This window comes from Sceloporus occidentalis, unplaced genomic scaffold (genome assembly GCF_023333645.1).
Source record: "Sceloporus occidentalis isolate IW3139 unplaced genomic scaffold, rSceOcc1.0.p SCAF_2, whole genome shotgun sequence".
Classification (NCBI taxonomy): Eukaryota; Metazoa; Chordata; class Lepidosauria; order Squamata; family Phrynosomatidae; genus Sceloporus; species Sceloporus occidentalis.
The window spans coordinates 99,621,328-99,636,833 of NW_028316982.1; the positions used below are offsets into that span (position 1 = coordinate 99,621,328).

A 15,506-nucleotide genomic window follows, 5' to 3' on the forward strand; every position below is an offset into this window, starting at 1 on the left:
AACTTCTTTGCAACTTCTTTCATCAGAAAAGTTAATTCTGAGCTGTTTCCCACCTTTCTTCTTTGGCATTCTTGCTTGACAAATACTATTGTGGCAGTAATAATAACAGCAAAAATCTGTGAGAGGAAATCTCTGTTGCTTGGAAACAGCCTGGCAACCGACCTTATTTCAAAAGCTGGCCTAGAGACAAAGTAAAAAGAATCCTGTAGCAATGACAGGAGGCTTTATTTTTTTCCAGATTCTACTATTCCTGCTTAGTGTTTATTTTTGCTACTTTAAAAAGTTAAACATTCGAGTAGAGATTGTGTGAACATCCAACCCTTTCCCATTTTGAGTTTTTTAGAAGAAAACATCTTAAGAATTTTCTTAGTGCCCACCAGGGAGTAATCAATGGGACTTTCTTCTATATATGTATTGTGTGTGTGCATCCTATACATATGTAGGATTATACTCATATTTTCCAAACCTAATTAATTATTTCTCTGTAATATTTCTTGTGTTTAATGCATTACATTTTGTCCAATGCTGACTACTTGTTTGCATATATGCATCTTCAAGTCACCTGTCAACTTATGGCTACCCCATACATTTCGTAGGCTTTTGTTAGGCAAAGAATACTCAGATGTGGTTTTGCCAGTTCCTTCTTCTGTAATATCACTTACAGCATCTGGTATTTGTCAGTGGTTTCTCATCTAAGTATTAAGCAGGGCTGACCCTGCTTAATGTCCAATATCAAATGGGATCTGATGCCATCCCAACTGAATGCTTACCTGAAATTAAACATTGGAAGTAGTGATGTAGATTTTAGTTTCTCAGTCTTGCCTTCTGGCTTCCACTATAATGAATGTAATGGTTCTACTACACATTACACATGTTTTTATATTGCTTATCCTAAGAATCATCAGTACCAGCCTTGGAATGAGGCAAACCTAGTGAAACTAGGCCATGGCATTCTGAGCAACAACAATTTATATAGCAAATTACTCTTTAAAAGTTAAGTTGTGGAGTCTGGGCTTAATTAGAATTTACTTGGTTTTGCTGGAAAAGAGTAAAAGTTGCAGAGCTTAGCACATTCTTGCTTACAACCAGCAAATAGTTCCTTGGTCTTGTCAATGCAGAACATAATTCCTAATGCCAGCTAGTAAGGGGTAAATGAAGTTTGGCTCTTATCTAACAACCACAACATGAACATTGTGTTAGCAAAGTTTCAGGACTTCAGGCTTTACCATTTTCGGGCACTGTCTGGGTTCCGTTTACATTCCACTTTCCCTACTCTTCCTGATGTTTATTGTGCTGAATCCCTTTTCACTACTTTTCCTTTAGACTGATGATCTCCCATAAATATTTGGTTTCTTCTTGGCGGTTGCAGTGAAACTTGACAATATTGTTGGGAGAAATATAAAGTCTAAATGAATCACTCTCTCTGTGCATCGTTGGCATGTAGACAAATGCTTCCTCTAACGAAACGCGTGAACCACAAGAAGATTTCAGAAGATGGGGAAGTGATGAGGTTAGCACTCGTGGCCCACTCCTGCCATTTTGCCCAATTGAGGAGTAGCAGCCTGGATTGTGGGTATAATCTTTGTCCTTTCTCTAGTCTTCATCTTGGATTACAGTGACTTTAAATAATTCAATTCTGCTCTTTCTGTGTCTGTGTTTTACAGAATAGAACCTAGCACAGAACTGAAGTTGAGTATCTGTGCTTCATTGCTGTTGTTATTTTGCAGGAACTATAAGCATGAGAACCTAGGATTTTGAAATAATCATTGCTGTTGTTGTTATTTTGCAGACACTATAGGCACTAGAGCCTGGGATTTTGAAATAATCTGTCACAGGAATGTTTTTTTCCTATCAGCTCTGAGTTATGATCTGTATCTGATTTTGTAGTGCTTCCTCTGTGAGCTAATTTTTCTCTTGTTTGTCAACTATTTTTACAGAGTGGTAGAATTCAAAGATATAGCCGTGTTAGTCTGTAGAATCAGTATGTAGAGGAATCTCGTAGCACCTTTGAGACTAACTGAAAGAAAAAAGTTGGCAGCACATGCTTTCCTAGGCTTCAGTCTACTTCCTCAGATGCATTTAGAGGAATTTAAATTTAAACTTCTGAGGAAGTAGACTGAAGTCTACAAAAGGTCATGCTGCCAACTTCTTTCTTTCCATAAGTCTCAAAGGTGCTACAAGATCTTTTTACAAACTATTTTTACAGTGTGGCTATGCTTCCTATGTCTTAGGATACTGATCCAAAATATTATTAGAAGTGAACTATACATGCAGATAAATTGGACATGTTTTTAAAATACATTTGCGTTCCTTGCTCCGCAATTTTGGAGGTAGTATATCATCTTCTCTTACAAAAGTCAAGATGGCTTACAGCGAAACTGCCATCGGGTAACTGGTAGCATAAGCAATTAACAAGAAAAACAGCCTACAGAATCTTAATCTATGCAATAGAACTATGAATAAAAGGTAACAGTACATAAATATTAAGATATTACATATCCCATTAAGCATTCAGTTCTAAACTATGAACACTGTTGCTAAACATAGCAAAAGTGTTAGGAGTTGAAATCCATCAGAGTCCAGGGTGACCAGATGTCGTAACAGCAAATGAGGACAAGGCACTGCAGAATGTAGGACATTCAAGAAAAAATGTAAGGCATTGCCATATAAAAGGTAAAACACAAATATGAATATAAATTCATGCTTCTTAGTCATTCTCAAAATGAAAAAGATTTTGAAATTCCTTCTGGACAGAAGGTTGAAATGTAGGACATGTCCTGGATAAGGAGGAAATCTAGTCACTCTGTCAGAGTCCCATTCTCTTCAGCCAGCTGAAAATAGGCTGGGTAGAAAGCAAGAAACAAATACTGAAGAAGTCATAATCATGCCCAGTTTCATGATCTCCAAATGGGTTGGACTATATGCTCATGATCTCTAATCAGCAGGGTCAGTGGAGGGCATCAGGATGCTCTGTACAGTAAATACGTTGAACGTAATGTTCCATAAAATGCCTATGGTATCTAACAGCCTAGAATACCAAGCAATACAACAGTAATCATTCAGAAAGGAAAATAGCAGTGGAACTGCATAGCCAAACAGTTAATTACTAAAAATAAATAAAAAATAAATTACATAAATGAAAAAGGAGTCTGTTAAAGCAGACAAGCAGAGGCTTCTGAAAAACAATTCCCTATTAAACAGTTTGAATCCTAATACCAAGAGGTTTTAAATAGCTTCTTTTAGCTCAGGAGTGGGTAACTTTAGATTTTCCAGTTGTTTTGGGTAACAGCTCCTACAGTCTTTTACTATTGACGATAGTGGAGTGGGCAGATGAGAATAGACCAATGATTCCCCTTCCCATTTCCCCCCATAGAGAACCAGCTCTGCTATTATACATTTGATTTCATGTGCCTTGAATTACCCATCAGATTTCAGTATTTTATTTATTTGTTTGTTTGTTTGTTTATTTATTTTCTTGAAATTTTTACTGCCAAAGAGTCATATCAGGAATTTTCTGCTTCAAATGGCAACAAAGCCTAGGTTGCATCTATACTGTAGAAATGCCACCTTAACTACCAAGGCTCAATACTGTGGAATTCTGGGAATTGTTGTTTGTTGTGGCATCAGAGTTCTCTGACAGAGAAGGCTAAATGTCTCACAAAACAATACAGAATTTCATAGCACTGAGCAGATAAATGCAATGGCAGTTAAAGATATGTCAAACTGGATTTTTTCTGAAGTGCGGATGCAGCCCTGGTCAGTTTTGTGTATATTATTGTGAGGCAAGGGAGGAGGAGGGACATCTCTTTGCTGTTGCAGCTCAAACAACATGCCTGGCTAAAAGTAAGTATCTTTTTTTTTATATAGTGGGAAGCCATTAGAAAGGAAGAGAGTGAGCAGGGTGGACTTCACCAGGCAGTATGCAAAGGGATCTTGTAATAACTTTGAGACTAACTGAAAGAAAGACACTGGTCGCATGAGTTTTCCTAGACTTGAGCCTACTTCCTCAGATGAGGACTTGAGTTACTTCCTCAAGGAAATAGGCTCAAGTCTATGAGTTAGTTTCAAAGGTTCTACAAGATCCCTTTGCATGCTTATTTGCAGACTAATACGGCTGTGTCTTTGAATATCCCTAACAACTGAGGAGACCCAAATGTACAAGTTTCAGATACTGTATTGGCTAGATACAAAGAAAAGTCTCCACTTAATGAAAGGAAAACTGATATGATGTTTCTTCATTCTTAGACCCAAACTGTTTAGGCTCTAAAGGTTATTACTGGCAGTTTGAGTTGTTCCATGAAAAGAAATGAAAGAGGCAAATGAAGTAGGCATAATGTGCTGAAGTGTTGGACTGCAGCAGTTTTGGATGATTATTGAAAGGGCGTAAAAAGGGTGTGGTTCTGGAGGAAATCTCTTTGAATCTTATTGATACAGGGCAACAATCCAGGTCAAAAAAAGGGTGGCTGCAGGCATCCTGCCTGTAGAGGCCCTCAGTCTCAAAGATGCTACAAGATCCTTTTACATACTGCCTGGTGATGTCCACCCTGCTCCCTCTATTCTTCTCTGATGGCTTCCCACTATAAATTGTTACAGTGATGGCCCATTACTTTACAGATAAGTGAAGCACAGGTGATTAATTTTGGTTTGTTGGAAGCAGAACCACTTAAATAATCGCCTTCTTTTCCTAGAAACTGAAAGAAGGAATTGGCTTTTTTCATTTTCACTTTTTTTGTTTTTGTTTTGTTGACTCACCTTTTCTCCACTAGTAGGTAAGAATGTCTGGTGTATAGAAGAATGCTTCTTCTTGCCAAGTCTTTATTTAGAAATCTAGGTCCCATGTGAGATCCCATCCTCTTACAAAGCACAAAACAAGCTTTCTATATTGTGTTGTTGTTATTGTTAAAAATTATTTAACTTTATACAGCTATAGCGTTGTAAGTTTTGCACAACGCTTTACATAATCATCAAAAACAAGATAAGACCTGCCTATGGCGTACAGTCTAAAACCACAAAGCACATAATTTCAAAATAAACAGTTTATCCATTAAAATAGGTCTAAAACTATAAAATATGGAAAAAGCAATATAGATTTAATTTGAACTGTCTGAGATATCAAACTGTAATCTTATATCACTGCACTATTAATTTAAGGCTGTAACTTACATTTAAGGTTTGCTTCAACCAGCTATTTTCTTTTGCCTTGCTGCTGATTGTCTCATGCAAGCCTTTGTATTTCTCCTTCTATTTTTTAGAGCTTCTATCTTTTTTGGACACAACAAAGAAACTTGTATTTGCATTACACAGTTATGTCATTTCCATACCATTTCAGTTGTCCAGGCTTCATCCCTAGGAATCTTGGAATTTGTAGTTGGATGTAGTTTGTACTTAAAATTTTTTGCTAGTTCTAGTATGTTCTTCTGAAAGGCAGTTTCCATGATACTCTGAGTGCCTGTCTGTTCTCCAGAATGAAGTGTATTTAAACCTCAGTCCTTCTAATCTTAGTGTACCTTGGTATCATCTACCGTAAGTAACTCACCAAATTACAAATCTCAGGATTCCTTAAGATGGAGTCATGGCAATTTACAGTGGCATGAAACAGTTACAGTGCTTGTTTCACATAATAGTTAGACTCATGATGTGTGCATATATATGAGGCATTATTGCAGGAAAAAAGGCAGAAAAAAGATAAAAAGGGGTTAACTTTAAGGATCAAGACTAAAAAAAGGTCTAATACTCTACCACGATTCAATGATTCATTTTCATTTAGACTTGCTGCTTTTGTCTTTCTTTGTGCTGTGGTATTTCTCTTCTTTTTGGGGGCAAAATTGCAGAGACAAAAAAAAGTGGGTGAAGGATGAGTAACTGAGTTGTGCTCACAATTAATATGAAGGATAAATGATTGTCACTTTTGTACCATGTAAATCCTGCCACAGGGGAGTTGAAGAGTTGAAGAAGTTACTGCAAGTGACACCTTGAAAGCATGGACCATCATCCCCTTTCCATGTTTATTCATTCTTCAGGGCAGATCCACCAAACCAGGTGGGAATGGGAGAGTGCCATTTGGCACAGAGTGGGCATGTTAGTAACTTCCTCAACTCCCCTATGGCAGGATGTACACGGTACAAAAGTGGCAATCATTTATCCTTCATATTAACTGTGAGCAGAGCTGTTACACATCTTTTAGCAACCAAGAGGGTGCTGGATTTCAAGAGGGTGCAGAAGAGGCTCAGGCAGCAACTGGATTCCTGCAGGAGGAGCCCTTTCCTGTCCCTTCCTCATTATCTATATCTCTCTATATACAGGGCCTGCAGTCTCTCCCAACCTAGCATGTGTGAGTTTGGGTGCCAGGAATCCTGAGCTTGCCATTGGTAGAGAGGCCCACAGAGCTGGCCCTCTCTGGAAGTCCACCCCCACATCCACATCTCCTCCTCTTCTTCCTCCTCCTCAGCACACAGACAGTCAAGGCTGTTCCGCTCTGAGAGTGCAAGCTCCCGTTGCTCTGCTGGTCCTGTTTGTGTTGGCAGTGGCTGGGATTTGATCTCGAGAAAACAAAGTGCTACAGTCTCCGCTGCGGCTTGCTCGCTTCTCTCCCCTTCTCTCCTCCTCTTCTCCCCAGCTGCCCTAAAGGGGAAAAAAAAGATGGGTTTAACTGCTTCATCACTGAAGTAGTAGAAGTACCAAGTCATTGATGGAATGTCCTGAGGATTGGCAGAGAGAAAGAAGAAAAGCCTTCTTAATATCACAGCAGAAAAGTTGGGTGGTATGTTTTTGAAGCCCTGAAATTCTCCTATCCCCCTCCCCCCCAGAAAGAAAAGAATACCTAAATTCATCAGTGCACCTGAGAGGATCCCTGGATGCTCTGCCCAGCAGCTTAAAATCAGGTACCTTCATAGCTCCATATACTGCTCTTCTCTTTTATGGTTCTAACCCCTGCCTCCATCACTTTAAAAGGCGTTTCTTGTGCAACTCTACAAGAAACCTCTTTATGTGGGTTTTGCATGCCATCTGCAAACAGGATTCTCTCCCTTATTTTGAGTTTCCATATTCTTTGCTCCATTACATACTTTCTGTGGCCATTTTTGGGGGAGGGGTTTCTTCTGCATCTTCTTTTAACATGAGGGACATGAATGCCAAGTGTTCAACCATTCTCTGCCTCTTTTTGTTTCTTGTAATTTAGAGTTTTGGAGGGTCTTGTATTCATATATGTTGCGTGTTGTCTGAATGCTGGTGAATGCGATCTGTTCAGTTTTGACAGCCAGAGTGGAAATGGTGCAGGAAGCTTGCAGTTCTCTCTGCAGGTTTTTGCTAGATAACAGCATCATGACTTCATATTCTGACAGATCCTAGATATAGCTGCAGGGCAGACTTTCCCAAGCCAAGTGCCCTCCAGAAGCCTTGGTCTACAGCCATTCTTGAGGTGTGTGTGTGTGATGGGAGTTGTAGTCCAACTCATCTAGAGAATGCAGTAAATTGGAGATAGGCTAATTGAGAAAGAACTGCAGTTCACCCTCCACTGTGCTCATACTGGACTCATCTGAAAAAGCCTAGTGCCTGTGCACACACACCCTGAAGATTGTTCAGTGTTACACTGATAGAAATCTTGATATCCGATAGGGAATTACGTACTTGGATTTTTTTGTTTCTTGTGGACTGGAAAATTATTCTTTCTGAGTCAAGAGAGGTCATGGCAGTTTGTTTATTGCTTTGCTTTTTTTTAAAAGCTGGGATTCTGGGCAATGTAATTTTGGATTTTTGAGCAATAAAAAGCCCGCAGAATCATAGGTGGCCTGTATGTGACTCATGCCACCCCATTTTTGTTTAGAGTAGATCCCCACCATGAGTTTAAGCATGCAGATTTGAACCCTGATGTCAACAGAATACATTTCCAAGTGTGCTTTAAAATTAAAGCCTTAGTTTCATTTCTTCTCTTGCCAGATTCAGAAAACATCCCATGTAGCAAGTTCCTTTGGCCTGTATCCTGCGTCTTTTGTGCATCTTCTGGGTTGTTATAAGCCTAACAGTTATCAAAACATTGTGATATAGCTAAGGAAAAAAAAACCACCAGCATTTACTGCAGAGGGAAAAATACTCAGTGGTGAAAGGGATGGAAACAAAATGCTTCACATGATAGTTTGTTTAACAATTTAAGAAGTAGACTTTAGCTGCAATCTTATTTCCATTTCCATAGGAGTTGGACTGTGCTCTTGACCTAAAGGTAAGAGGAGATATACAAGGTGCAATCCTGGGAATGTGGGTTTAGATTGGGAAAGTTTAAAACTGGTTTGTGAACATTGAATGGGAATAGTTATGTTCGCCTGTTCGAGAAAAATAAATAAACAGTCTCTTGGCACCTGATAAAATGAGCAGACTTACTGTGTGATAAATGCCTGTGAACCAGAATCTACCTAGTCAGAGGCATGGAAGAGGTCATCTTTCTAGGTTCTCTTCCAGTGTAAACGTCTTGCCCTGCAGCAGTAGTAGGGGAGCAATTTTATGTATAGGGCACATGTGAGCAGCTCATATGCTCCTTAGAGACCTTAGCTACAACCTGCTGTGGTGGGTGCTTAGGCCAGCTGCTTAGCTGTTTCTCCCCAGTGCGAGTGAAAAGCTCCCCTCACCCAACTGACTGGCACTCTTCCCAGAGCCAATCAATAGGACAATGCAGGGAAGATGCAGAGGAAATATTTGAACCTCCCTGTTCCTGCAGTCACCAGATCCCATCCGATCTGGGAAGCTAAGCAAGGTCAGTCCTTGGTACTTGGATGGGGGATGACCAAAAGGAGCCCTGGTGGTGCAGTGGTAAGATGCTGGTATCTTCAGTCAAAACATTGTGAATTTGACCATGCAGGACTCCAGGTTGACTCAGCCTTCCATTCTTTCTGTAAAATGAGTACCCAGCTTGTTGGGGGCAATTGGCTAACACATTATAAACTGCTTAGAGAGTGCTTAGCACTATCAAGTGGTATAGAAATGTAAGTGTTATTGCTTTTGCTAAGTATCAAGTGCTATAGGGCAGTGGTACTCAACCTTTTACCCATAGGACCCACCCCTTTACGTCTACATGCAGAGGCTGTTCCCCCCCCCCCCACTCAGTGTAGTAATATGTTTAATTAATGTGCATATTTCATTTGGATATTCATTTATATCCATATTTTAATATCTTATAAGGAAATAATATAGTTCAAATTAGTTTTACAGTTTTACCGTTCCGGACCCCCTCGTGTTGGAAATACTGCTAATGCTCAAGCCCCATTGAAAACAATGGGGGTTGTGCATGTGGCGCAGCGTGCGCCCCATGGGTGTGCATGCCATTGCCACTACTGGGGCACAGCTTTCAGCATAAGCTGAAAGCCGCATATGGCACGCCTGCATATGACGTGGGTGCACTGTATTTAAGTAAATTCAATATTTAACTCAACACGTGTAAATTTTACACACAAAAAAAGTTTGGGAGTGGGAGGAGGAGAAGGGATCAGGGTCTCCTCTTTGAGCAACTCTGAGACACATCCTGAGGGTCCATAGTCTGAGCACCACTGCAGTAGGCTATATTTCAGAGGCAGACAATAGCAAACCACCTTTGAATATTCCTTGCCTAAGAAATCCCTATAAAATTCATGGGATTGTCATAAGTCGACAAGTGACTTGAAGGCATGTACACACTCGCTACACCTGCACATTAGAAGAGAGTGAACAAAGTGAGAATTGGAAAGCTGTGTGTGTGAGTGTTACTCTACTATCTGCTGCTTTCTTCAGCCATGTCTGCTGTTTCCTTCAGCCATGGCTGCCAGTGACAGACAGCCACCCCACCCCATACTACCACCAGTATTCACTGTGTCTCCATAAAAGGGGCAAAGGTTGTTTGTTGTTGTGTGCTTTCCAGTTATTTTTTTCATTTAGTGACCCTGTCAGTGGGTTTTCTTGGCAAGATTTGTTCAGAAGGGCCTTTGCCGCCTTCTGAAACTGAGATAAAGTGACTTGACAAAGTCATCCAGTGGATTTTCATGGCTGAGCAGGGATTCAAATCCTGGTCTCCAAAGCCAGTGCTCAAAACACTACACTATGTACTGTAAAACAATAAAGCACTTTATGCATATGAAAAAAGTTGTCTCTGCCCTGTAACAGCTTTGGCCACAGTCAGTCTGCTAGGTTTTAAAATGCCATGAGCTGATGAACATTAGCAAGCAGGAGGGGTGTGCTGGGGACAGGAAAGAATACAGGGATTTATTTGTATGCACCTGTTGAACCTCTGAATAAATGTGAAATAGATTTTGTTTTCTCAATTAACCTGGCTTTCACCACAAGCTAATGGGTGTAACGTGATACCTATTTCCCATGTAATGAATTTGTTTCTTGCTTTACTGCAGTGGTCTAGGTTTTGAAGGGCAAATGCCTGAAAGGCAGACATTTCACAACTTCTTGCTTAGCATGCAGGAACAGACACTACTTGGGTATGCAATGATTCTGTTTAGTTGATGCATGGAAACCTAACTCTCTGAAGGTGTTGGTAATGCTAGGAGGTCTTTAGGGTTATATAGCCATAACATGCCTAATGTTAATTGCTGAATATTCTTCTGTGTAATATCAGCAGCTCTGGTCACTTTTTTAAAACTGGTTTTTACCTTAAAAGTGGTAGGTAGTGTTAGGCAGAACACTGTCACTTCTTTCTTTTGTGTTTCTTCTGGAATTTCTTTTGTGTTTCTTCTGGCATGAAGGGCCACATCAAGTTCATTTGTATCCGCACCATATTGGAAGTATAATTCTAATGTTCATGATAGGCTTTTGGGGAAATATGCCCTTTCTAGAATGGAGATGCACACAAGGAAGTTTTTTGGTTGGTTTTAGCCTGAGGGATTAGACCAGGGTTGGAGGGGTGTGTGTGCTAATGTGGCCCTCCAGAGGTTATTGGATTGCAGCTCCCAGTTGGCTGTGCTTGCTAGGGCTGGAAGCCACAGTCCAACAACATCTGGAAAGCTGCATAATTTCCATTCCTGGATCACATCCTTCCTTCCCAATCATGAGTATGGAGAGGGATTTGGCTTTGGTACAAGCTAACCTAGGAGAGTCTAGCTTTCAAGGCTGAAGATGTTGGCAATAATAGTTCATTTACTTCTGTAAGGAGACAGGTAAACATTTTATTTAGGGACCAGTTTTAAGCTTCTCATGTTCTCTGTAAATATGTTCTCTGTAAATATTGCCATTGCCATTGGATACTGTGGACTTCATGCTCCATGGATGAGAGGGAGGCCTACTCTTGAGGTTCCCAGGAGCTAGGATGGAGATGTCTGTAACGGAGAAGCACTCCCAGCTGTCCAGTCAGAAGGCAGCTGAGGGCCAGCCAATCGCCTGTGGGCTGGAACGTTTGAAAATTCCGAACGGTCAGTTGGGGAGTCAGTTGGGACTCAGGCAGGAGAAGGTTCAGTTGGGGGTTGGAATGTTGAGGAGTTAGGACCTGGAATCCAGAGAAGAAGGGTTTTCAGGGGTTAGAGAAAGATGGTTAGGGGTAGAGTCTGAATGGAAAAGGGCTCCCTACCATTATACTGCCAGGGCTCTAGAAAAGAGAGTGCCTGGAGTAGAATATCCTGCGGGATAGTGTTAGTTAGGAGAACTGCTAGGTCCAGAGAGGGACTGGATTAGATTGATGAGTCTAGGGAAGAGAGGCTCAGAATAGCCAAACTCTAACAGGGGGTTGTGGTTATATTGGATCATAAGATATGTTGTTAGCCTAGGGGCGGAAATAGGAAAAGGAATTGTCAAAAAGGGATGCGAAAGTCCCAATACAGTGAAAAGAAAACTGGGGAAAAGACTAGTCCCGAGAAGGGCTATAGTCTTGAAGTCTCTGAGGGTACAGTGTGTTAAATGAGGAAATTTGAGCTTTTAGACCAAGAGAAGGCCGAAAGATTAGGAAAAGGGTCGCATCTGATATAAGAGTTTCTGAAAATCTCTGCAACTAATTTATTAAGAGACAAGTTCACAACAGCTTATTATTGACAATCTTTTATTCTGTTCTGTTTCTAAAATAAACTTATTTTATTGATTTTCAATCAATCTGCTTGGCCTAAGTGATGAGTTTTAAACACGCTACCATCTACATATTTGAGGCTAGAGATTTGTGCTTTTGTTACATCATCATATAGAAGGAAGATTGTTACAATGTCTACCACCAGGATATAACCAGGCTAAAAATGGGCACATTGAGGGCTCTTACTGGATCCCAAGCCTCCATGTTCCTCAGAAAGGCCACAAAGGTGTACAAGCATTGGAGCTGTTCTTTATTTTTTCAGTTCTGTTTAAAAATATCTTCTTCCCCTTCTCCATAGCTTAGAATTTCTCTGCCCTTTTTGGAATTATATAACTGAACACCCAGCACATTCCTCTGTGATCTAACAATGCCTGCCAGGTTGTTGTGTTTGTGGATTTTTCCCCCAAGGAAGAGAAACACATTTGAAATTAATATTGCTGGATTTTAAGGCTGTCGGCCTTGCTGTCTAATCTGCATGCCTCATCTCTTTCCCATATTCATTATTTCCTTATTTATTCAAGGCATTTATTTATCATCCCTGAACCCACCAGTGCTCCTGTGGTGATGCACAGTGGGGCTGAACAATTTAATAACATTAAATAAAGAACTAAACACCAATTAAAAACTGTCCAAACTCTTTAAAAGTAATTCATATTGAAATACTACTGTATATTGTTTTGGCAATGGTGAAGGAGATCAGAGTTTGGGAAAGTTACTTTTTAAACTACAACTCCCAGTATCCCTCAGATATCATGGTCAGTAGTTGACCTGTGGGACTGAAGGAGATTTAGTTCTCTACAACAACAACAACACTTGTTCAATGTGTCTTTTTTATTGACTTGAACATGCCAGGATTGAGCCTTGAAATTGGTAATGGTTGCCAGGACTGAGATCTGCCTCAAATTAAGCCCTGTGTGTTTCTCAGAACTCTAAAATTATACTTCTGCAGGCGCTGAGATTAACACAAGTGCCTGTTACGGGGTGTGTGTTTTTGTGTGTCAGTATTGCCAGCTGTCTGAATTGTTTCTCCTTTGTTTTACTCCTCTCTCTTCCTCTCCTTCTCAAAAACATGTCTGGCAGAGAACTATTGTTAGTAGGCTTTTTAAAGTAGCAGAACTACCCCCCCCCCAGACCTTTCCGCAGTGGAGTGCGGGAACTCTTGTGTACTGTGTTTGTACCAACTCTTCTATGTCAGAAAGTAATCAAAATTGTAGAAATAAAGATAGTTTTTAAGCTAGCACTTGGTGGATCATGTTTTGTGAGTGACTGCTGAAAGGCAGAAGAGTGTCCATTCTCAGTTGCTTATGAAAGATCACAAAAATGTTGGCCCACTGTGAGAGGCCAATTTTGTGGGGAGACTGTCTTTAATGTTTAGCCAGCAGGGCTGACCCTATCTTTCTGCTGTGCTGAGAATTGCCAATTCAAATGCTGAGGCGTAGAGTCAAGATAGGACAGGTTGCCCTTTTGCACCTAACAATTTATAATTGATCTGAAATTTGAAAATTAATTTGCAGTTACAGCAGCACACCACTATTTGCCCTCTTGCTGTCACATAGCTAAAACTGATTGACTATATGACATGCTATAATCCTATGTGAGCATAGATTGGATTGGATCATTAAGAGATAGAGAGATTATTTTAAATGGCACCTGAACAGAAGCAAAGAGGGGACACAGTGGCTGTGAACAGCACTAATCCTTGGATAATGCATAACACAAGGGTGGGAATTATATTCATCCTTCAGGGAGGGCCGTTTTCCATCTAATCTCAAAACGGCCATCGTAAAACCTTTACTAAAGAAGCCCTCCCTTGACCCCCTAACTCGAAACAATTATCGTCCTGTATCTCTGCTGCCATTTTTAGGGAAGGTGATCGAGAGAGCAGTTGCCTCCCAGCTACAGAGGGTCTTGGAAGATACGGACTATCTGGACCCATTTCAAACCGGCTTCCGAGCGGGCTTTGGGGTTGAGACTGCCATGGTCGCCTTAGTCGATGACCTCCGTCTGGGCATGGACAGGGGTAACGTGTCCCTGTTAGTGCTCTTGGACATCTCTGCGGCCTTCGATACCATCGACCATGGTATCCTTCTGGACCGCCTGGGGGAGTTGGGCATCGGAGGCACTGCTTTGCAGTGGTTCCGTTCCTACCTCTCAGGCAGATTCCAGATGGTGGAGCTGGGGGACTGTCGCTCTGATAGGAGGGCCCTTACATCTGGGGTCCCTCAAGGAGCAATTTTGTCCCCTATGCTATTCAACATTTACATGAAGCCGCTGGGAGAGATCATCCGGAGACACGGGGCGCAGTGTTATCAGTACGCTGATGACACCCAAATAGTCTTCTCTATGTCTCTGACTGATGCAGTGACTAGGGATGGCATCTCTCCGCTCAGTGCCTGTCTGGAGTCGGTAATGGGCTGGATGAGGGAAAATAGACTCAGCCTGAATCCAGAGAAAACGGAAGTACTTGTGATAGGTTCTCCTGGTCCTGGGAAGGAGGTTTGTCCACCAGTCCTGAACGGGGTCACACTCCCCGTGAAGGACTCAGTTCGCAGTTTGGGGGTGCTTCTTGACTCCTCGCTTCACCTGACTCCTCAGGTGGATGCGATAGTTAGGAGCACCTGTTATCAGCTTCGGCTGATACGCCAGCTGCGTCCCTACCTGGACCGGGGGGACCTTGAAACAGTAGTACACGCACTGGTAACCTCTCGACTCGATTTCTGTAATGCACTCTACATGGGGCAACCCTTGTACCAAACTCGGAAGCTGCAGTTGGTTCAAAATATGGCTGCCAGGTTGGTCACTGGTAGCTCCAGGGCAAGCCACATAACACCTGTACTAGCAGATCTGCACTGGCTGCCAATTCGTTTCCAGGCAGGCACAATACAAGGTGTTGGTTGTTACCTATAAAGCCCTAAATGGCTTGGGCCCAGAGTACTTGGAGGACCGCCTCTCCCCATACAATCCACCCCACACTCTCAGGTCTCGTGGGAAAAAACTTTTGAGTGTTCCCAAGACAAGATACGCAGTGACTGCGCAAAGGGCTTTTTCTGTGGTGGCCCCGCAGTCTTGGAACGCTCTCCCTGAGGAGCTCCGCTTAGCCCCCTCCCTGGAGTCATTTAAGAAAAACCTTAAGACTCATTTATTTCGTCAAGCCTTCCCTCACATGTCCTGACTGTTTTGCTCCTGTATACTATTTATTGTATTTTTAGATTGTTTTATTATCTTGATTGGTTAATGATGGATTTTAATGATGTATAGTAGTATATGGTTTTTTATGAAGGACTTTCGCTGTTAATTTTGATTTTTAAACTGTGATTTGTATTGTATTATATTTGTAACCTGTATCGTATTGTATCTTATTCTGTTTGTAAACCGCTGTGATCATAGGAACGGCGGTATATAAATAAAATTTCAATCAATCAATCAATCAATAAGACATGTTAAAGGTAAGAATTGTGTGTCCATCTGGAAACTTAGTCCTGGCTTT

At 41.3% G+C, this 15,506-nt stretch overlaps 1 protein-coding gene across 5 annotated transcripts in view; it reads left to right on the forward strand.

Moving 5' to 3' along the window:
- PALD1 (phosphatase domain containing paladin 1) overlaps nt 1-15,506 on the forward strand; it is a 135,973-nt gene that overhangs the window by 11,922 nt on the left and 108,545 nt on the right. The window contains exon 1 of one of the 5 annotated variants that reach the window (XM_089510426.1): nt 6,436-6,881. The exons of 3 other annotated variants lie outside the window; for them this stretch is intronic. The gene's annotated coding sequence lies outside the window, so the exon portion shown is untranslated. Of the gene's footprint in view, nt 1-6,435; nt 6,882-10,874; nt 11,124-15,506 lie in introns of those variants that run through there. One more of the 5 variants, XM_089510428.1, reaches the window with a different exon arrangement.